Raw genomic sequence first — 23,470 nt, 5'->3', positions numbered from 1 at the left:
TTGCAAGGGAAAGAAAACTTTCTACATCGATTTATCCAGAGCTATGCCAAGTTGACTAAGGGTTTTACTCAAATTTTGAAAAATGGAATCCCATTTATTTGGGATGAAGTGGCTCAAAAAGCCTTTGATGCACATAAATATCCGTTGAGTCATACACCATTGTTGCATCCTCTCGATTATCACTGATATTACTTTTTATACTTAACAACATTTGATGCCATCATAGGTATGGTATTAGTTCAGGAAGATGAATCAAACGAAGAGCATATGATATATTACTTAAGTCATAATTTAACCAAAACCGAAGCAAAATATACACGTGGAGAAATTGGCCTTGGCAGTTGTTCAAGTTGTCCAACATTTTTGTCACTACATTTTATTGTACAAAACTACTGTAATTTCTAATTGCAACCCCATGTTTTACATTCTTACCAGACAATTGCTGGGAGGAAATTATTCCAAATGGATAGTCATCATACAGGAATTAGATTTGGAATTCATTAAATCCAAATCTAAGAAATCATTAGTATTTGTTGAGTTATTGTGCGACTTTCCCCGTATTGAAACTGAAGACATGGCAAAATATTCTCTTCAAGATGAATCTCTCTTTCTAATCAATACTTTAGATCCATGGTACATAGATATCATCTTTTATCTCCAGACTCAAACATTTCATCTAGAATTAAGTTGAACTGATTGTCACTGAATCCGGTATCAATCCTAGCAATACAATATGGTTAGCGACACGCTTTATCATCGTGGTTTCGATTCTATTTTCTATGGTGTTTAACTCACATAGAAGCCAAAAAGGAATTAAATGATTTCCATTCTAGAGCTTGTGGCGGTCATATGTCAGGGTTTTCCACTGCTCAAAATATCCTATGGGCAGGGTATTTTTGTCCTTCTATGTTTAAAGATTTTATAACTAGGGTCTGGAAATGCCATAATTGTCAAATTTATGTTCGAAAAATGCATGCACATCCAACTCCTCTTCACCTAATCATTGTTGTTGGTCATTCCACTAAACAGGGAATTGACTTTCTTACATGTAACCCTCACTCGGCCGGGGGGAATGGGTATATTATCCTTGCAAGGGATGAGAGCATAAGACATTAATAAACATAGTTTAGAGGAAGATTATACAGAGACTGCGGCAAAAAGGACAATCCATGCATCATTTTGCTGGACGATAGGAGCATTAGTGCAACAAGAAACTCAACGTGGGAGCCATGCAATGTGTGACAACGTACATGAAAGAATTCAAACGTTGACAAATTGTGAGCTAGGTAGAATTGATCATGCTATTAGAAATTCACGACTACAACTAGAGAGAGATATGAAGACCATGGGAAATAGCATGGGAACCCATTGTATTTTGTTGAGGATACATGAGCATCAACACAGACTAAAAAGAAAGGCTAGTGGGATACGTAGGGAACAAGTTGTATGCTTCCTAGAACAAGTGGGAGAGAGAAACATTCAAGGAAATATCCCACATTCTGTAATAGCGCATGAGCATATTTTTTATCAAGAGAAGCATAGAATAACCAATAGGGAAGCATGTAAAATATTGCCAATATCAGTGGTAAAAACCCAATTGTCATGCAACATGCTACAAGAAGCTTATGTACATACATGGTCTAAAGAATAAAAAGGAAGTAACACATAAAAAGAGAAAATTTGCATTTTACAATGCACAAAGGAGAAGGATAACCTGGTTGAGGAATAATAGGACTAACAAAAGTTCTCTCAGGTGAGGATAGGATCTCTATATTCCCTGGGGGTTGGAGGGTGGAGATGGCTTCATTGGATTCCCTTGGCAGTGAGGGAGGATATTTCTTCTTGGATTCCTAGTAAGGAGAATTTTGAGGTCTCTTTTTCTTGTTCTTGATTTTTGGGTTCAATATTCCATTCATTGGGTGGAGCCATTGTGTTTAGATGATTAAAAGCTGGTGGTGAAGCCCCTAGATCCCCTTCTGTGTGATTGAACATATGAATCTATATTGCCTTATGTTGATTGAGTGTGGAGGTGGCAGACCTCTAGAATCCTTGATTGAAGGTTGAGTGTAGCTCATTCAGTTGGTGGGTGGAGGTGGTTGACCCTTTGGAGTTCCTATTTCAGATGACAATGTTGGTTTCTTTCCTTGAGAGAACCTCCTCATGCTCTTGAGTCTGCATCGAGGGTGATTGAGCTACAAGAAAGACCACAACGCAGCCAAATCTATGGTTAGGTGGAAAGTTGCAGTCTCTGACTTAGTTTTCTAGTTTTAAATTGAGATAAGTATCCCTCCCATTTTGTTTGTATAGTAAATTTCATATTATGCTTGTTGTGATTGTTTTCATAGCTATGGATACTATTATTTTATAATTCTTTTATAAAAATGAGTGTGATGGAGCTTAGGATTGCGGAGTCGTTTAATGGTTATGAACATTGTTTAAAATCTTGATGCCTACGTTAATGGATTTATGTGGTATGTTAAAATCACGTTTTGTGTTCTCAGTAACTAGGATGCATCACAATCATAGAGACACTATGTCTAGTTCTAGGCTGCAGGGGCATGGATGTGTACCTATACATACATAGCCACCATATTAATTATATGTGAATACTAGGTGAGGAATGGCTAATCCATGATGTATGCAAATCTAGAAGCTAATCTTTGCTAGGAAAAATACCATGTATTACAATAGTCTCTTCATCTGTGTTCTTCCTTGCATTTGAATTTTGCCAGATTAAGTGGCTATTCATTGTTCACTCAGTTTGATCCTCACGAGTCTTTAGCAAACACTCAATGATATTCTTCATTGTCCCATCAATATAAATTGGTATGCATTTCATCTACCTTGGTGTTGATTCTTTTCACATGGAAATTATGTACATCCAGAAAATCATCCATGGTAATGACTCTTTACATAACTTAGGTTCAAAAATCCTTTCTCTGCATTGGTTTAAGGTTCCCACACAACAGTTGGGTTCACCAGCCTCTCCTCCTAGAGATATTTCCAATGAGTACCCAATGCCTACATTCCCAAATTGGATACTTTTCTATCTTGTTGCACTCTTCGAGAGAAGGTGGCATCATTCTCTGTTTTCCCTTTACATAAGGAATGATGCACATTTCACCTTATCTTGTTCATAACCTAACCTTTCCCATTTCTCCTTTCTCCATCCAAGATAGGTGGTTTTTCCTTCTAAATCCTTTTCTGAGTGTTATTGCACTAGCTTCCTTCTTTTTCCTGTGTGACAATATTATTCTGTTTCACTTGATGTAAAATGGGACTCCTTTATTATCTATAGCATGTGTGGGGCTTTAAAAATCTAATGCCAAATTGATATAGTAGAACCTTTAAGGAGAATATGTGGTTGGGGCTTACCTTGGTACTTAGCTTCTAGATTGGTAAAACTATAACTTAGCTAGGCTTCCTTTGGTTCTAGTAAGTACATGGTCTATTCATTCCCAAATTACTGTGGTATTAAGCTGGAAGGAAAGCAAAGAAAAATAATTTCTCGTTGGAAGAATCTAGGGGATGTTGGGGATAAATCATGGGAAGAGTGGAGAAGTTAGTAAGAGGCAAGAGTCTCTTCCCTTCTCAAATAAAGAGACTTTATGACATATTCAACATATGAACCGCTCTAAAGACTTATATAATATTAATAGTCAAATACATGACCCGACATGGATAGAGTGATGTTGGATTTCTAGTAAGCGAATTTGGAGTTATGATTTGAAGAAGCTCCACTCCTTGTTGCACCAACAATAGTAATTGGTTCTAGTTCCTAATTCTAGATGGATATCTTATAATCTATAGAATAGAGGGATATGCAGGCTACATAGTGTTTGGTCAATTTTTACTTTCATACAAACTAAGGGTCTTTTGCTTGGCTGGTCACTTACCTAGATCTACTAACGAAACCATTGTTAGTGCATAGTGGAATTGTAGTATACCTAGGGGGGACAGTATGGGGTACAGAGGGAAGCACCCAAGGGAATAATGTAATAATGGGATGGGCCATAGTAATAAATAAGGTGGTTAACCCGTATCATGTAAGGGACCACAAGTAGTTTTCAATAATGTAATAAGCCCATGGTATTAGATAAGTGGTATTGAGGGAACCATGGTAATGACCCATGGTATTGTATGTATGAGGCCTATATAGAGGCTAGAGACTCCCCATTGAGAGATGTCAAGGAATATTTTATGGGGAGTCTCTAGCCTCTATATAGGCCTCATACATACAATACCATGGGTTATTAACATGGTTACCTCAATACCATCTATCTAATACCATGGGCTTATTACATTATTGCTAACTACTTGTGGTCCCTTACATGATACGGGTTAACCACCTTATTTATTACTATGGCCCATCCCATTATTACATTATTCCCCTGGGTACCTCCCTCTGTACCCCATACTATCCCCCCTAGGTATAGTATAGGAATAATGGTTACCTTGTGCCTAATGAAGTGAATTAGAGAGATTGAAGCATATTTTTTAGACTGTTTTATTTATTTTTGGAACCGTTTTATTGCTAGATATTTTTGGCAGCAAGTCTTGATGCAAATATCTCAATTGTTTCAAGGAGTGATTCACTAAAATGTTGCATTATCGGGTGATGCCCAAGAAATTACTAGCATAATTAGGTACTAGTGCATTGATACAGTATGAAGGGAGCCTACAAGCTAGTAGGTAATTAAATCTTCTAGCCCATTGACCCGAAAATAGACAAGATGCACCATAGAATCCCATATGAAAACCCCGACAGATCATCTAGTACTTATAGAAAATGTAATTTTGTTATACAACTTCATCCAAGAGAAAAATATGAGTGATATAATAGGCATGATTGGTATTGAAACTATACATTATCATAACTAAACATTGTTGAGACTATTTCCCATGCCCCAACCACCATATTATGTAATTAATTTAGTTTATAAAATACTTGTAGCTGAAATTTTATCTTATTCATGGATTAATGCACTAAATGTTTAGCATCTAGAGACTGATATGAAAAACCGAAAGGAGTCATTATGCTACAAATCTTATGTTGGTGTTGTATATGAATATATTTTCTTTAGATTTAGTGTTACATTTAACTATTCATCTAAAATCTAGGGGTGGAAAGGTTGATTGGCGTTACTAAATTACAGCCTTAGACTATCAAGATTGGATAGATTCAGATCTGATGGGCTGCACGTGCACCTTTATTTGGGTCTGTTTTATGGATTACCCTTATTTGCATCCAGTTGAATTCATCCCACAAAAAATTTCATTTGATTTCTAACACGACAACTTTAGCTTTCAAATTACAATATCTTATATACCCTCTTTCCTTATGGTTAATAAAATTATAGAGAAATGGGATGCACTGTATAGGATTAATAATGTGCACTAGATTTTTGAGAGTCAAGATGCAAAGCTATAAATGGGACATCACATGCTAGTGGGATTTAGCATGAAGTTAAGATCAAGGACAATGTCTAGGTAATGTATAGATGACTGATATCTTAGTCGTATTTTTGGCTTTCTGCATGTGCCAATTGTTGGCTTTCTTCCATCCCACGCCTATTTTTTGCCTCTACTTGGAAAAAAAATGGAATAAAAAATACCCTATCATATATATATTATAATATATAATAAAAAAACCCTTTTATCCCCTATTATATGGTCGATATGTTATTTTAGATTTTCCTCATTTTTTATCCCTCAAGGTGAACGCAAGTGATATGTTTTTGCTTCATTAGTGAAGCCTCCGTGGTTCCAGGTGCCCCTATCTCAACAATCTTTTCCTCAAGATCTTCTTCCTCAATAGGGAATCCATAATAACTATCCTCATACTTCCCACTGGATATATCCACAAGTTCTTTAGTGCATGCTCTTTTTCCTTCAATGGATGTACCAACGTACATTCTTATGGAACTCTATCTCTTAGTGTTTCTGCAACGAGGTCTAGAAGGTGTAATTACTCTTATTTTTCTAGGAAGTGTATATGCTCTACTTTGTCTAGGAGGTGTAAGTGCTCTATCTTCTGGTGTTGTTTCAATGCTTACCTCATGTTCTTCACTTTCTGGCTTCTTTAATTTCCTTTTTTTCACCACAATTTGTACAAGAGTATTTTTTTAGATACTTCCTTAGATTCCTTAGGAATTTTTTTTAGGAACCCCTACTTCAACTGACACTATTCCAGGTGCCCTTATTTCAACAGTCTTTGCCTAAGTCCCCTTATTCCTCAATAGGGCATCCATAATAACTATCCTTAGATTATCCACTAGATATATCAACATGTTCTTTAGTACATGTTCTTTTTCCTTTAGTGGATCTACCAACAAACATTCTTATGGAACTCCATATCTTACAGTTTTTGTGACGAGGTCTAGGAGGAGTAACCACTCTTCTTTGTCTAGGAAGTGTAACTGCTCTACTTTGTGTGGGAGGTGTAATTTCTCTATCTTCTAGTATTATTTTAACTCTTACCTCTTGTTCTTCGCTTTCACTTTCCTCTGTTTTAGTGGATTATGGATGTGAATTTACCAATAAACTAGTCCATGTGCTTCCCTTCTATTCTAGTGAATCAATTATGATTAATTTGGTGAGCGCATGGTTGGCTAAGCAGGTCTTTGGATGTTTTTCCATATGCACCACCTCTACCATATGTTGTAAATATTTTAGTAAATAATATGGAAACTGGTTTAGCTGTCCATTCTAAATATGTGCCAATAATTAAATACTATCCCAAAACATCCCTCACAAATAATGAACTTATGAATAAATAAATCCACATCATCCCAAGGGTGAGGAAGGGATGCTTTATCAATAACTCTCCCCTTTCTCCTTACTTCCTTTCCTCGATGTTGGAACTGTTATTTTCGTAGAAAACCAACGAGCTCTTATTTGAGGTAAATCTGTCACCCTAGCAATTATGTCCTCTATAACAACAATTTTGAATCCTCTAACCTCTTAATGTTGTTCCTATAGAGCCTGTGTGAATTCCATAACAATCTATTCACCAAAACCATGTCGTTTCTCAAAGTAGACTAACTACCCTGCATTCCCAAATATTTCTAGGGCTTATGGATGGTGTAGCAATGCATCAATGGAGTCTGGTTCATGAGAGATTGTCTCTCCTCCCATTGTTGTTTTAGAAACTGTTACTACTCAAAATTGCTCAAAGAATATTATAGGGAGATACCTGATCAATACAAACACTTTGGTATAGAATATTAGTTAAATGAAATTTGACAATGGGTAGGTAATAATTAAGGTTACCCTTTCAAAGAGTTCAGGATTTTCATCATAAATGATAGCTACCAAGAATGATTTCCAAGTAGTCACATTGATTTTCAGAAATGACAATAGGAGTACGGGAGACAATGGGTAATTAATGATTTAGGATAAGTGTATTGTGCGTATGCCAAACGGTAATTAAAAATTTTGGCTATAGTAATTCAAAGGCCCCGCACCACCCCCAATTCCTCTCCTCCCCATACCCTAATCAATCACCCAGGATACCATATTCTATACCATCAATAATTTCATGTTTTTAATATATTAAAAATATCCCTTGACTCCTATATACTAAGAAATAATTTTCTTCTTTTCTTTCTTTTAAGAATTATATACTACCCCATATGAATTTGTGTGCTAGACTTTTCCCTAATTAATGTTAACCCCTTATGGGGAGGGTGGGTCTCAATCTAGAGTAGGAAACCCTCATTGAAGAAGGCTCATAATGATATTTTTCCAATCACATTTTTTCAGCCTGAAGTGTGTTTGTAAAAGTATGGTTTATGTTTTGTTGGTAGTAGTAGCTTTATTTATTAGTGAAAATGTTCAAACTTGTATGGTGTAAACTAGAAATTTCACCAGATATTGCAAAGGAAACATCGTAAGGCATAAAAGGGAGATTATCTCCCCCGAGCCATATATTTTCACAAAACATAGTACTAGATTAGAATTGGTATCTTATATCTTTGGAACACAACAAACATATATGTATCAACTAGTTAAAGGGAGGTTCTCTCCCCCGAGCCATATATTTTCACAAAACATAGTACTAGATTAGAATTGGTATCTTATATCTTTGGAACGCAACAAACATATATGTATCTACTAAACATAGTACTAGATTAGAATTAGTACCTTATATCTTTGGAACACAACAAACATATATGTATCAACTAGTTAGCGTACTGTGGATGTACTTAACAAGAGTGGTCTCTCATTTGTGCAAATTTGAGTTTACATCTCCAATTGCAAATGTGGAGGGGGAGATGGAAATAATCCACCTACATGAGTTAATGGGATACTAGGCAATGCACAATGAACATAGTGTCACCTCAAGGATATTCTCTTGATCCCAGATTTCCACGACTTGAAAACCAATAACATATAACATTATTGAAAGCATAAGGAAAGCAATCATATTACAAGTCATGTAGGGATGACTATGGATAACTCACAACATTGAGGGTGATGATTCCTTTTACATCCAATCCTGCAATTTTACCAACATCTTTCATTGCTTGGTGTTAAGCATAATTAAAATAGGCAGGCATAGTAATGATTGCATTCAAGAGTCTTTCGTTTCTTTCATTGCCCATTTATTTCTACCCAAACATCAACATTAGTTTCTTTAACAATACATTAGTTTCTTTAAAAATATTAAATCAAACGCCTTCCTCATCATTGCCCATTTATTTCTACCCAAACATCAACATTAGTTTCTTTAAAAATATTAAATCAAACGCCTTCCTCATCTTGGTCAACAAAAATGCAAAAATGCACCTATTTGACTGGGAGAGTATTTTTTCTCATTTATTTCTACCTAAGCATCAACATTAGTTCCTTTAACAATATTAAATGAGACACCTTCCCATCAAACACTTACTCCCAAAAATAGTATTTGTGGGATTTGTCACATCTTTTGCTTGGAAGGAATACTTGCAAGTATCTCTCCCTTTTGATTCACAACTACAATAGATGGGCCCCTTCTGAGTTCTCAATTACTTTCTCCCTTTTGATTCACAACTATAATAGATGGGCCCCTTCTGAGTTCTCAATTACTTTTGGGTTCTACAGATATTAAAAAAAATAGTCTAATGAGAAGAATGCATGAAAATCAAAATACTAATTATTTTTTCAACTCGACCTAGAGAAAACCATAAGGAATTTAGCATTCAAGGATAAACAACTAAAATTCCCTTCCATGATGGCCACACATGAGTTGGTAATTACTTATTTTATACATCATTTTGGGCTACATTAGTCAGATAAAGATGTAAAATTTAAATTACTTACAAGTAGTAAAATAAATCTTATTTTCTTTTGCTTTATTTTACTGGAATAAAAAATTTATAACATCATTTTGGGATACATTAGTCACATAAAGATGTAAAATTCAAATTACATAAATTTTCTTATTCTCTGAAGAAAAAAAAAACGTAGTAATTACAAGTAGTAAAATAAATCTTCATATTTACAAGATTACATATTAATTTTATATTAATAAAAGAAATATTCATATTTACTAGTAGTAAAATAAATCTTCATATTACAAGTAGTAGAAGCAATCTTTTTATTTACAAGATTTGCTAATTTTATATTAAGAATATAATGAATTATACAGATGTAATTTTCTTTTGCTTTCTTTTACTGGAATAAAAAATATATAACATCATTTTAGGCAACATTAGTCACATAAATACCATACAATGTAAATTACATAAATTCTCTTATTATGTGAAAAAATAAAAGTAGTAAAAAAAAAATCATATTTACAAGTAGTAAAATAAATTTTCATAAAATTTATAACATTATTTTAGGCTACATTACTCACATAAATGCTATACAGATGTAAATTACATAAATTTTCTTAGTAAAAGAAATCTTTATATATACAAGTAGTAACAAAAATATTCTTATTTACAAGATTTGCTTTAGAAATATATGTGCTCAAGAAGGTAGAACTTTCACACATTAACCTCCAACATTTCTATTGGAAACCCCAAAACTGGAGACTGTTGGAGTACATGATCAGGAGATGGGAGATGGAACATCCTCGGGATCTCGTTAATTCAGGTTGTACCCATCTTCCATACGAGTTAAAGATGTGGCACATGCCCTCCACTTGGTACCAGTTTCCCGACACCATTAACTTTGGCCTCAACATGTCAAAGGCCTGGTTCACCAACGCCACATCTCGCTTGGAATTTAGTCAGAACAGGGCAGATGGGCTCTCGAACCCACGCAACAAATGAATTCATTGTAGAGACGGTGAAAGTGGATGATCCAATTGGAGTTCCACTCCAACATGTGTATATGTCCAGGGGAGAAGGTCAAGCATGGGCTTCATCAGTTGGATGAATTTTCCAACCTTTCATTCGAGATGATCCCGGGCACCACGTTCATTCGAGATGATCCCCGACATATTGGGAACCACGTCCTGTCTGCTCACCAAGCGGGGAACCTTAACCCCAAGTGCCTCCACTCTGCTCACGATTTCTAATTTCATATTCAGATGCAATTCTTCTCACAAAAGCTCTACCGAGGGACTCTATGGGTGAATGTGGGAGACTTTCGTCACGGGCTCCAGGGTAGTGCTCAATGGGATGATCGTACTGCAAATAGCATGTCTTGATAACTATTTTGGCAACAAAATACCTTCCAACAGTTTTTAACGACTTTTCAACTACCTTAAAATATGATCTAATGGTTGAAAATTCGTCCATCGTCTAACATAAAATCTAAAGAGCTGTAATTATTACACGAAGGCCGGAGGGAAGTTCTTTTCACATGGAAACACCTTCCGACGTAAATATCTCATAACCCTTTAATGGACCATCTCCCATGTAGGGGATTAATGATGTTTTTCCTTTGTCTAACCAATCACTAGTTTGGAATGTCATTTTTAAGTTGATTTTTATTTATTTATTTATTATTAAGGCCTTAAAGATGTCTCTACATAGGACATTTATATATATAATTATTAGATTTATTTCTTTAGATTATATATATATATATATATATATATATATATATATATAGGGTTAGTTTAATGAGTTATTCTGAGTGTTACTATGTATTTGGCTAATTCCATACCATCATATCATATGTAAATCTCCCTAAATAAGACACTTATATACTAACAAATTTATTAAAGATATTATTTATTTAAGAAGATCAAGAAACATCCATTAAATTAGTGCAACCATATCAATTAAATGGTTAAGTAAATGCCTATGGGAATCAATCTTTAATAATCATCAAAACACTTACTTCATCATACATTTCAAGTTAAAAAAAAAAAAAATCACAAGAATCAACTAAATTATACTTTGTTTAAAATAATCAATATTATTAACGACAAAAACTATTTTAAAAATAAATCATATTATTAAAAATATTTTAAAATATTACATAAGTGAAGTCTCTATTGTTTACTAAAAAAATATTGATAATTAAATTAAAATTCTGAAAATAAAATAAGTCACTATTATTATTATCTAATTTTAAAGTCATGGCCAACATCAAATTGGTGTATGATACTCTTTTGTTTGTGGGAGAAGGGACCCACCTCCACATAATTATTTGACTACCAAATCTAGAAAGGTATACATATTCTACTTTTACGAAAATATACATTCTCTACTCCTCTGGTTTTAAACATGTGACCTCTTAAATTTAAAAAAATCACATCATCTTAACCATTAACCTTATTAAACATTATAAAAATTAAAATAAATTTTAAATATTCTTATTAACCATCAAAATAAAGACTTTACTAATGAGCCACCCGCACACCATGCTTAAGCAACCACCTTTTTTGTAGTAGCCAGCCGACCTTGGAATGCCTTCAATAAATCTCTTGGCTCGCCTATACATACATATCCTCACATGTTCAAAGGTTTGTCCTCTATAACAACAATTATGTCCTCTATAACAACAATTTTGAATCCTCTAACCTCTTAATGTTGTTCCTATAGATCCTGTGTGAATTCCATAACAATCTATTCACCAAAACCATGTCGTTTCTCAAAGTAGACTAACTACCCTGCATTCCCAAATATTTCTAGGGCTTATGGATGGTGTAGCAATGCATCAATGGAGTCTGGTTCATCAGAGATTGTCTCTCCTCCCATTGTTGTTTTAGAAACTGTTACTACTCAAAATTGCTCAAAGAATATTATAGGGAGATACTTGACCAATACAAACACTTTGGTATAGAATATTAGTTAAATGAAATTTGACAATGGGTAGGTAATAATTAAGGTTACCCTTTCAAAGAGTTCAGGATTTTCATCATAAATGATAGCTACCAAGAATGATTTCCAAGTAGTCACATTGATTTTCAGAAATGACAATAGGAGTACGAGAGACAATGGGTAATTACTGATTTAGGATAAGTGTATTGTGCGTATGCCAAATGGTAATTAAAAATGTTGGCTATAGTAATTCAAAGGCCCCGCACCACCCCCAATTCCTCTCCTCCCCATACCCTAATCAATCACCCAGGATACCATATTCTATACCATCAATAATTTCATGTTTTTAATATATTAAAAATATCCCTTGACTCCTATATACTAAGAAATAATTTTCTTCTTTTCTTTCTTTTAAGAATTATATACTACCCCATATGAATTTGTGTGCTAGACTTTTCCCTAATTAATGTTAACCCCTTATGGGGAGGGTGGGTCTCAATCTAGAGTAGGAAACCCTCATTGAAGAAGGCTCATAATGATATTTTTCCAATCACATTTTTTCAGCCTGAAGTGTGTTTGTAAAAGTATGGTTTATGTTTTCTTGGTAGTAGTAGCTTTATTTATTAGTGAAAATGTTCAAACTTGTATGGTGTAAACTAGAAATTTCACCAGATATTGCAAAGGAAACATCGTAAGGCATAAAAGGGAGATTATCTCCCCCGAGCCATATATTTTCACAAAACATAGTACTAGATTAGAATTGGTATCTTATATCTTTGGAACACAACAAACATATATGTATCAACTAGTTAAAGGGAGGTTCTCTCCCCCGAGCCATATATTTTCACAAAACATAGTACTAGATTAGAATTGGTATCTTATATCTTTGGAACGCAACAAACATATATGTATCTACTAAACATAGTACTAGATTAGAATTAGTACCTTATATCTTTGGAACACAACAAACATATATGTATCAACTAGTTAGCGTACTGTGGATGTACTTAACAAGAGTGGTCTCTCATTTGTGCAAATTTGAGTTTACATCTCCAATTGCAAATGTGGAGGGGGAGATGGAAATAATCCACCTACATGAGTTAATGGGATACTAGGCAATGCACAATGAACATAGTGTCACCTCAAGGATATTCTCTTGATCCCAGATTTCCACGACTTGAAAACCAATAACATATAACATTATTGAAAGCATAAGGAAAGCAATCATATTACAAGTCATGTAGGGATGACTATGGATAACTCACAACATTGAGGGTGATGATTCCTTTTACATCCAATCCTGCAATTTTACCAACATCTTTCATTGCTTGGTGTTAAGCATAATTAAAATAGGCAGGCATAGTAATGATTGCATTCAAGAGTCTTTAGTTTCTTTCATTGCCCATTTATTTCTACCCAAACATCAACATTAGTTTCTTTAACAATACATTAGTTTCTTTAAAAATATTAAATCAAACGCCTTCCTCATCATTGCCCATTTATTTCTACCCAAACATCAACATTAGTTTCTTTAAAAATATTAAATCAAACGCCTTCCTCATCTTGGTCAACAAAAATGCAAAAATGCACCTATTTGACTGGGAGAGTATTTTTTCTCATTTATTTCTACCTAAGCATCAACATTAGTTCCTTTAACAATATTAAATGAGACACCTTCCCATCAAACACTTACTCCCAAAAATAGTATTTGTGGGATTTGTCACAACTTATGCTTGGAAGGAATACTTGCAAGTATCTCTCCCTTTTGATTCACAACTACAATAGATGGGCCCCTTCTGAGTTCTCAATTACTTTCTCCCTTTTGATTCACAACTATAATAGATGGGCCCCTTCTGAGTTCTCAATTACTTTTGGGTTCTACAGATATTAAAAAAAATAGTCTAATGAGAAGAATGCATGAAAATCAAAATACTAATTATTTTTTCAACTCGACCTAGAGAAAACAATAAGGAATTTAGCATTCAAGGATAAACAACTAAAATTCCCTTCCATGATGGCCACACATGAGTTGGTAATTACTTCTTTTATACATCATTTTGGGCTACATTAGTCAGATAAAGATGTAAAATTTAAATTACTTACAAGTAGTAAAATAAATCTTATTTTCTTTTGCTTTATTTTACTGGAATAAAAAATTTATAACATCATTTTGGGATACATTAGTCACATAAAGATGTAAAATTCAAATTACATAAATTTTCTTATTCTCTGAAGAAAAAAAAAACGTAGTAATTACAAGTAGTAAAATAAATCTTCATATTTACAAGATTACATATTAATTTTATATTAATAAAAGAAATATTCATATTTACTAGTAGTAAAATAAATCTTCATATTACAAGTAGTAGAAGCAATCTTTTTATTTACAAGATTTGCTAATTTTATATTAAGAATTTAATGAATTATACAGATGTAATTTTCTTTTGCTTTCTTTTACTGGAATAAAAAATATATAACATCATTTTAGGCAACATTAGTCACATAAATACCATACAATGTAAATTACATAAATTCGCTTATTATGTGAAAAAATAAAAGTAGTAAAAAAAAAATCATATTTACAAGTAGTAAAATAAATTTTCATAAAATTTATAACATTGTTTTAGGCTACATTACTCACATAAATACTATACAGATGTAAATTACATAAATTTTCTTAGTAAAAGAAATCTTTATATATACAAGTAGTAACAAAAATATTCTTATTTACAAGATTTGCTTTAGAAATATATGTGCTCAAGAAGGTAGAACTTTCACACATTAACCTCCAACATTTCTATTGGAAACTCCAAAACGGGAGACTATTGGAGTACATGATCAGGAGATGGGAGATGGAACATCCTCGGGATCTCGTTAATTCAGGTTGTACCCATCTTCCATACGAGTTAAGGATGTGGCACATGCCCTCCACTTGGTACCAGTTTCCCGACACCATTAACTTTGGCCTCAACATGTCAAAGGCCTAGTTCACCAACGCCACATCTCGCTTGGAATTTAGTCAGAACAGGGCAGACGGGCTCTCCAACCCACGCAACAAATGAATTCATTGTAGAGACGGTGAGAGTGGATGATCCAATTGGAGTTCCACTCCAACATGTGTATATGTCCAGGGGAGGAGGTCAAGCATGGGCTTCATCAGTTGGCTGAATTTTCCAACCTTTCATTCGAGATGATCCCGGGCACCACGTTCATTCGAGATGATCCCCGGCATATTGGGCACCACGTCCTGTCTGCTCACCAAGCGGGGAACCTTAACCCCAAGTGCCTCCACTCTGCTCACGATTTCTAATTTCAGATTCAGATGCAATTCTTCTCACAAAAGCTCTACCGAGGGACTCTATGGGTGAATGTGGGAGACTTTCGTCACGGGCTCCAGGGTAGTGCTCAATGGGATGATCGTACTGCAAATAGCGTGTCTTGATAACTATTTTGGCAACAAAATACCTTCCAACAGTTTTTAACGACTTTTCAACTACCTTAAAATATGATCTAATGGTTGAAAATTCGTCCATCGTCTAACATAAAATCTAAAGAGCTGTAATTATTACACGAAGGCCGGAGGGAAGTTCTTTTCACATGGAAACACCTTTCGACGTAAATATCTCATAACCCTTTAATGGACCATCTCCCATGTAGGGGATTAATGATGTTTTTCCTTTGTCTAACCAATCACTAGTTTGGAATGTCATTTTTAAGTTGATTTTTATTTATTTATTTATTATTAAGGCCTTAAAGATGTCCCTACATAGGACATTTATATATATAATTATTAGATTTATTTCTTTAGATTATATATATATATATATATATATATATATATATAGGGTTAGTTTAATGAGTTATTCTGAGTGTTACTATGTATTTGGCTAATTCCATACCATCATATCATATGTAGATCTCCCTAAATAAGACACTTATATACTAACAAATTTATTAAAGATATTATTTATTTAAGAAGATCAAGAAACATCCATTAAATTAGTGCAACCATATCAATTAAATGGTTAAGTAAATGCCTATGGGAATCAATCTTTAATAATCATCAAAACACTTACTTCATCATACATTTCAAGTTAAAAAAAATAAAAAAAATCACAAGAATCAACTAAATTATACTTTGTTTAAAATAATCAATATTATTAACGACAAAAACTATTTTAAAAATAAATCATATTATTAAAAATATTTTAAAATGTTACATAAGTGAAGTCTCTATTGTTTACTAAAAAAATATTGATAATTAAATTAAAATTCTGAAAATAAAATAAGTCACTATTATTATTATCTAATTTTAAAGTCATGGCCAACATCAAATTGGTGTATGATACTCTTTTGTTTGTGGGAGAAGGGACCCACCTCCACATGATTATTTGACTACCAAATCTAGAAAGGTATACATATTCTACTTTTACGAAAATATACATTCTCTACTCTAGTTTTAAACATGTGACCTCTTAAATTTAAAAAAATCACATCATCTTAACCATTAACCTTATTAAACATTATAAAAATTAAAATAAATTTTAAATATTCTTATTAACCATCAAAATAAAGACTTTACTAATGAGCCACCCGCACACCATGCTTAAGCAACCACCTTTTTTGTAGTAGCCAGCCAACCTTGGAATGCCTTCAATAAATCTCTTGGCTCGCCTATACATACATATCCTCCCATGTTCAAAGGTTTGTCCTCTATAACAACAATTATGTCCTCTATAACAACAATTTTGAATCCTCTAACCTCTTAATGTTGTTCCTATAGATCCTGTGTGAATTCCATAACAATCTATTCACCAAAACCATGTTGTTTCTCAAAGTAGACTAACTACCCTGCATTCCCAAATATTTCTAGGGCTTATGGATGGTGTAGCAATGCATCAATGGAGTCTGGTTCATCAGAGATTGTCTCTCCTCCCATTGTTGTTTTAGAAACTGTTACTACTCAAAATTGCTCAAATAATATTATAGGGAGATACTTGATCAATACAAACACTTTGGTATAGAATATTAGTTAAATGAAATTTGACAATGGGTAGGTAATAATTAAGGTTACCCTTTCAAAGAGTTCAGGATTTTCATCATAAATGATAGCTACCAAGAATGATTTCCAAGTAGTCACATTGATTTTCAGAAATGACAATAGGAGTACGAGAGACAATGGGTAATTACTGATTTAGGATAAGTGTATTGTGCGTATGCCAAATGGTAATTAAAAATTTTGGCTATAGTAATTCAAAGGCCCCGCACCACCCCCAATTCCTCTCCTCCCCATACCCTAATCAATCACCCAGGATACCATATTCTATACCATCAATAATTTCATGTTTTTAATATATTAAAAATATCCCTTGACTCCTATATACTAAGAAATAATTTTCTTCTTTTCTTTCTTTTAAGAATTATATACTACCCCATATGAATTTGTGTGCTAGACTTTTCCCTAATTAATGTTAACCCCTTATGGGGAGGGTGGGTCTCAATCTAGAGTAGGAAACCCTCATTGAAGAAGGCTCATAATGATATTTTTCCAATCACATTTTTTCACCCTGAAGTGTGTTTGTAAAAGTATGGTTTATGTTTTCTTGGTAGTAGTAGCTTTATTTATTAGTGAAAATGTTCAAACTTGTATGGTGTAAACTAGAAATTTCACCAGATATTGCAAAGGAAACATCGTAAGGCATAAAAGGGAGATTATCTCCCCCGAGCCATATATTTTCACAAAACATAGTACTAGATTAGAATTGGTATCTTATATCTTTGGAACACAACAAACATATATGTATCAACTAGTTAAAGGGAGGTTCTCTCCCCCGAGCCATATATTTTCACAAAACATAGTACTAGATTAGAATTGGTATCTTATATCTTTGGAACGCAACAAACATATATGTATCTACTAAACATAGTACTAGATTAGAATTAGTACCTTATATCTTTGGAACACAACAAACATATATGTATCAACTAGTTAGCGTACTGTGGATGTACTTAACAAGAGTGGTCTCTCATTTGTGCAAATTTGAGTTTACATCTCCAATTGCAAATGTGGAGGGGGAGATGGAAATAATCCACCTACATGAGTTAATGGGATACTAGGCAATGCACAATGAACATAGTGTCACCTCAAGGATATTCTCTTGATCCCAGATTTCCACGACTTGAAAACCAATAACATATAACATTATTGAAAGCATAAGGAAAGCAATCATATTACAAGTCATGTAGGGATGACTATGGATAACTCACAACATTGAGGGTGATGATTCCTTTTACATCCAATCCTGCAATTTTACCAACATCTTTCATTTCTTGGTGTTAAGCATAATTAAAATAGGCAGGCATAGTAATGATTGCATTCAAGAGTCTTTAGTTTCTTTCATTGCCCATTTATTTCTACCCAAACATCAACATTAGTTTCTTTAACAATACATTAGTTTCTTTAAAAATATTAAATCAAACGCCTTCCTCATCATTGCCCATTTATTTCTACCCAAGCATCAACATTAGTTTCTTTAAAAATATTAAATCAAACGCCTTCCTCATCTTGGCCAACAAAAATGCAAAAATGCACCTATTTGACTGGGAGAGTATTTTTTCTCATTTATTTATACCTAAGCATCAACATTAGTTCCTTTAACAATATTAAATGAGACACCTTCCCATCAAACACTTACTCCCAAAAATAGTATTTGTGGGATTTGTCACAACTTTTGCTTGGAAGGAATACTTGCAAGTATCTCTCCCTTTTGATTCACAACTACAATAGATGGGCCCCTTCTGAGTTCTCAATTACTTTCTCCCTTTTGATTCACAACTATAATAGATGGGCCCCTTCTGAGTTCTCAATTACTTTTGGGTTCTACAGATATTAAAAAAAATAGTCTAATGAGAAGAATGCATGAAAATCAAAATACTAATTATTTTGTCAACTCGACCTAGAGAAAACAATAAGGAATTTAGCATTCAAGGATAAACAACTAAAATTCCCTTCCATGATGGCCACACATGAGTTGGCAATTACTTCTTTTATACATCATTTTGGGCTACATTAGTCACATAAAGATGTAAAATTTAAATTACTTACAAGTAGTAAAATAAATCTTATTTTCTTTTGCTTTCTTTTACTGGAATAAAAAATTTATAACATCATTTTGGGCTACATTAGTCACATAAAGATGTAAAATTTAAATTACATAAATTTTCTTATTCTCTGAAGAAAAAAAAAACGTAGTAATTACAAGTAGTAAAATAAATCTTCATATTTACAAGATTACATATTAATTTTATATTAATAAAAGAAATATTCATATTTACTAGTAGTAAAATAAATCTTCATATTACAAGTAGTAGAAGCAATCTTTTTATTTACAAGATTTGCTAATTTTAAATTAAGAATATAATGAATTATACAGATGTAATTTTCTTTTGCTTTCTTTTACTGGAATAAAAAATATATAACATCATTTTAGGCAACATTAGTCACATAAATACCATACAATGTAAATTACATAAATTCTCTTATTATGTGAAAAAATAAAAGTAGTAAAAAAAAAATCATATTTACAAGTAGTAAAATAAATTTTCATAAAATTTATAACATTATTTTAGGCTACATTACTCACATAAATACTATACAGATGTAAATTACATAAATTTTCTTAGTAAAAGAAATCTTTATATATACAAGTAGTAACAAAAATATTCTTATTTACAAGATTTGCTTTAGAAATATGTGTGCTCAAGAAGGTAGAACTTTCACACATTAACCTCCAACATTTCTATTGGAAACTCCAAAACGGGAGACTGTTGGAGTACATGATCAGGAGATGGGAGATGGAACATCCTCGGGATCTCGTTAATTCAGGTTGTGCCCATCTTCCATATGAGTTAAGGATGTGGCACATGCCCTCCACTTGGTACCAGTTTCCCGACACCATTAACTTTGGCCTCAACATGTCAAAGGCCTGGTTCACCAACGCCACATCTCGCTTGGAATTTAGTCAGAACAGGGCAGACGGGCTCTCGAACCCACGCAACAAATGAATTCATTGTAGAGACGGTGAAAGTGGATGATCCAATTGGAGTTCCATTCCAACATGTGTATATGTCCAGGGGAGAAGGTCAAGCATGGGCTTCATCAGTTGGCTGAATTTTCCAACCTTTCATTCGAGATGATCCCGGGCACCACGTTCATTCGAGATGATCCCCGGCATATTGGGCACCACGTCCTGTCTGCTCACCAAGCGGGGAACCTTAACCCCAAGTGCCTCCACTCTGCTCACGATTTCTAATTTCAGATTCAGATGCAATTCTTCTCACAAAAGCTCTACCGAGGGACTCTATGGGTGAATGTGGGAGACTTTCGTCACGGGCTCCAGGGTAGTGCTCAATGGGATGATCGTACTGCAATAGCTCCAGGGTAGTGCTCAATGGGATGATCGTACTGCAATAGTGTGTCTTGATAACTATTTTGGCAACAAAATACCTTCCAACAGTTTTTAACGACTTTTCAACTACCTTAAAATATGATCTAATGGTTGAAAATTCGTCCATCATCTAACATAAAATCTAAAGAGCTGTAATTATTACACGAAGGCCGGAGGGAAGTTCTTTTCACATGGAAACACCTTCCGACGTAAATATCTCATAACCCTTTAATGGACCATCTCCCATGTAGGGGATTAATGATGTTTTTCCTTTGTCTAACCAATCACTAGTTTGGAATGTCATTTTTAAGTTGATTTTTATTTATTTATTTATTATTAAGGCCTTAAAGATGTCCCTACATAGGACATTTATATATATAATTATTAGATTTATTTCTTTAGATTATATATATATATATATATATATATATATATAGGGTTAGTTTAATGAGTTATTATGAGTGTTACTATGTATTTGGCTAATTCCATACCATCATATCATATGTAAATCTCCCTAAATAAGACACTTATATACTAACAAATTTATTAAAGATATTATTTATTTAAGAAGATCAAGAAACATCCATTAAATTAGTGCAACCATATCAATTAAATGGTTAAGTAAATGCCTATGGGAATCAATCTTTAATAATCATCAAAACACTTACTTCATCATACATTTCAAGTTAAAAAAAAAAAAAAAAAAAAAAATCACAAGAATCAACTAAATTATACTTTGTTTAAAATAATCAATATTATTAACGACAAAAACTATTTTAAAAATAAATCATATTATTAAAAATATTTTAAAATATTACATAAGTGAAGTCTCTATTGTTTACTAAAAAAATATTGATAATTAAATTAAAATTCTGAAAATAAAATAAGTCACTATTATTATTATCTAATTTTAAAGTCATGGCCAACATCAAATTGGTGTATGATACTCTTTTGTTTGTGGGAGAAGGGACCCACCTCCACATAATTATTTGACTACCAAATCTAGAAAGGTATACATATTCTACTTTTACGAAAATATACATTCTCTACTCCTCTGGTTTTAAACATGTGACCTCTTAAATTAAAAAAAATCACATCATCTTAACCATTAACCTTATTAAACATTATAAAAATTAAAATAAATTTTAAATATTCTTATTAACCATCAAAATAAAGACTTTACTAATGAGCCACCCGCACACCATGCTTAAGCAACCACCTTTTTTGTAGTAGCCAGCCGACCTTGGAATGCCTTCAATAAATCTCTTGGCTCGCCTATACATACATATCCTCACATGTTCAAAGGTTTGTCCTCTATAACAACAATTATGTCCTCCATAACAACAATTTTGAATCCTCTAACCTCTTAATGTTGTTCCTATAGATCCTGTGTGAATTCCATAACAATCTATTCACCAAAACCATGTCGTTTCTCAAAGTAGACTAACTACCCTGCATTCCCAAATATTTCTAGGGCTTATGGATGGTGTAGCAATGCATCAATGGAGTCTGGTTCATCAGAGATTGTCTCTCTTCCCATTGTTGTTTTAGAAACTGTTACTACTCAAAATTGCTCAAAGAATATTATAGGGAGATACTTGATCAATACAAACACTTTGGTATAGAATATTAGTTAAATGAAATTTGACAATGGGTAGGTAATAATTAAGGTTACCCTTTCAAAGAGTTCAGGATTTTCATCATAAATGATAGCTTATGATAGCTACCAAGAATGATTTCCAAGTAGTCACATTGATTTTCAGAAATGACAATAGGAGTACGAGAGACAATGGGTAATAACTGATTTAGGATAAGTGTATTGTGCGTATGCCAAATGGTAATTAAAAATTTTGGCTATAGTAATTCAAAGGCCCCGCACCACCCACAATTCCTCTCCTCCCCATACCCTAATCAATCACCCAGGATACCATATTCTATACCATCAATAATTTCAGCTTTGGGACACTGCCGGTCACGAAAGGTACGTAGAGAATTAACATGAGAATTCGATAAATTTGATGATGATTATTTTGCGAACTCATCGAGTTTTATTTTTCTAAATGGTGATCTGCTTATATTGTTATCAGATTTCGTGCTATAACAACTTCGTATTATAGAGGATCAGCGGGAGCATTAGTGGTGTACGATATAAGCAGCCGGCTGAGCTTTGAGAACGCAGAGAGATGGCTGAAGGATCTGAGGGATAAAACCGATTCTTCATTGGTGATAATGCTGGTGGGGAACAAGACCGACCTCCAACATTCCAGATGCGTCTCCACCAAAGAAGGCAGGGATTTGGCGGAGAGAGAAGGCCTATGCTTCATAGAGACTTCGGCTAAAGATGCTGTGAACGTGGAGGATGCATTTACAGAGGTACTCTCTCGAATTTATCGCAACTTTGTGGGCTCTAAAGTTGTTGAGGATAGGAAGCCCAGAGCGGGAGCTGCGTGGCTGGGGACACCGCTTGATATGGGTTGCATTGGGAAAGACGAGGAAACGAAAGCAAGCAACGGTCGTTGTTGTAGTATGACTTAGGATTGCCATGGCATTATCACTTCTTGTATCAGTGGAATTATATAGTGTAAATAGATAGCAGAGATTATATCTTTTGATCTCAAATTTTCACTTTGAGCATGGTATGACTGAGGATTGCCATGGCCATGTCATCACTTTTTGTATCAGTAGAATTAGATAGTGTAAATAGATAGCATAGATGATATTTTTTTATTTCAAAATTTCACTTTGAGCGTGGATTATTTGAGCCATTGTTGCTATACTTTACCCATCCTTTGATTTTAAATGCAACTGAATATATGT

At 33.6% G+C, this 23,470-nt stretch overlaps 1 pseudogene; it reads left to right on the top strand.

Moving 5' to 3' along the window:
* Positions 1-23,188, top strand: part of LOC149160243 (ras-related protein RABA1e pseudogene) — a 144,815-nt pseudogene extending 121,627 nt beyond the window's left edge.
* Positions 23,189-23,470: the final 282 nt, after the last annotated feature.

The sequence above is a fragment of the Pinus tabuliformis genome, chromosome 5_2, assembly GCF_031772625.1.
Source record: "Pinus tabuliformis cultivar Carrire ecotype Pingquan chromosome 5_2, CPIR1, whole genome shotgun sequence".
NCBI classification, from domain to species: Eukaryota; Viridiplantae; Streptophyta; class Pinopsida; order Pinales; family Pinaceae; genus Pinus; species Pinus tabuliformis.
This window is presented reverse-complemented; position numbering and strand designations above follow the sequence as displayed.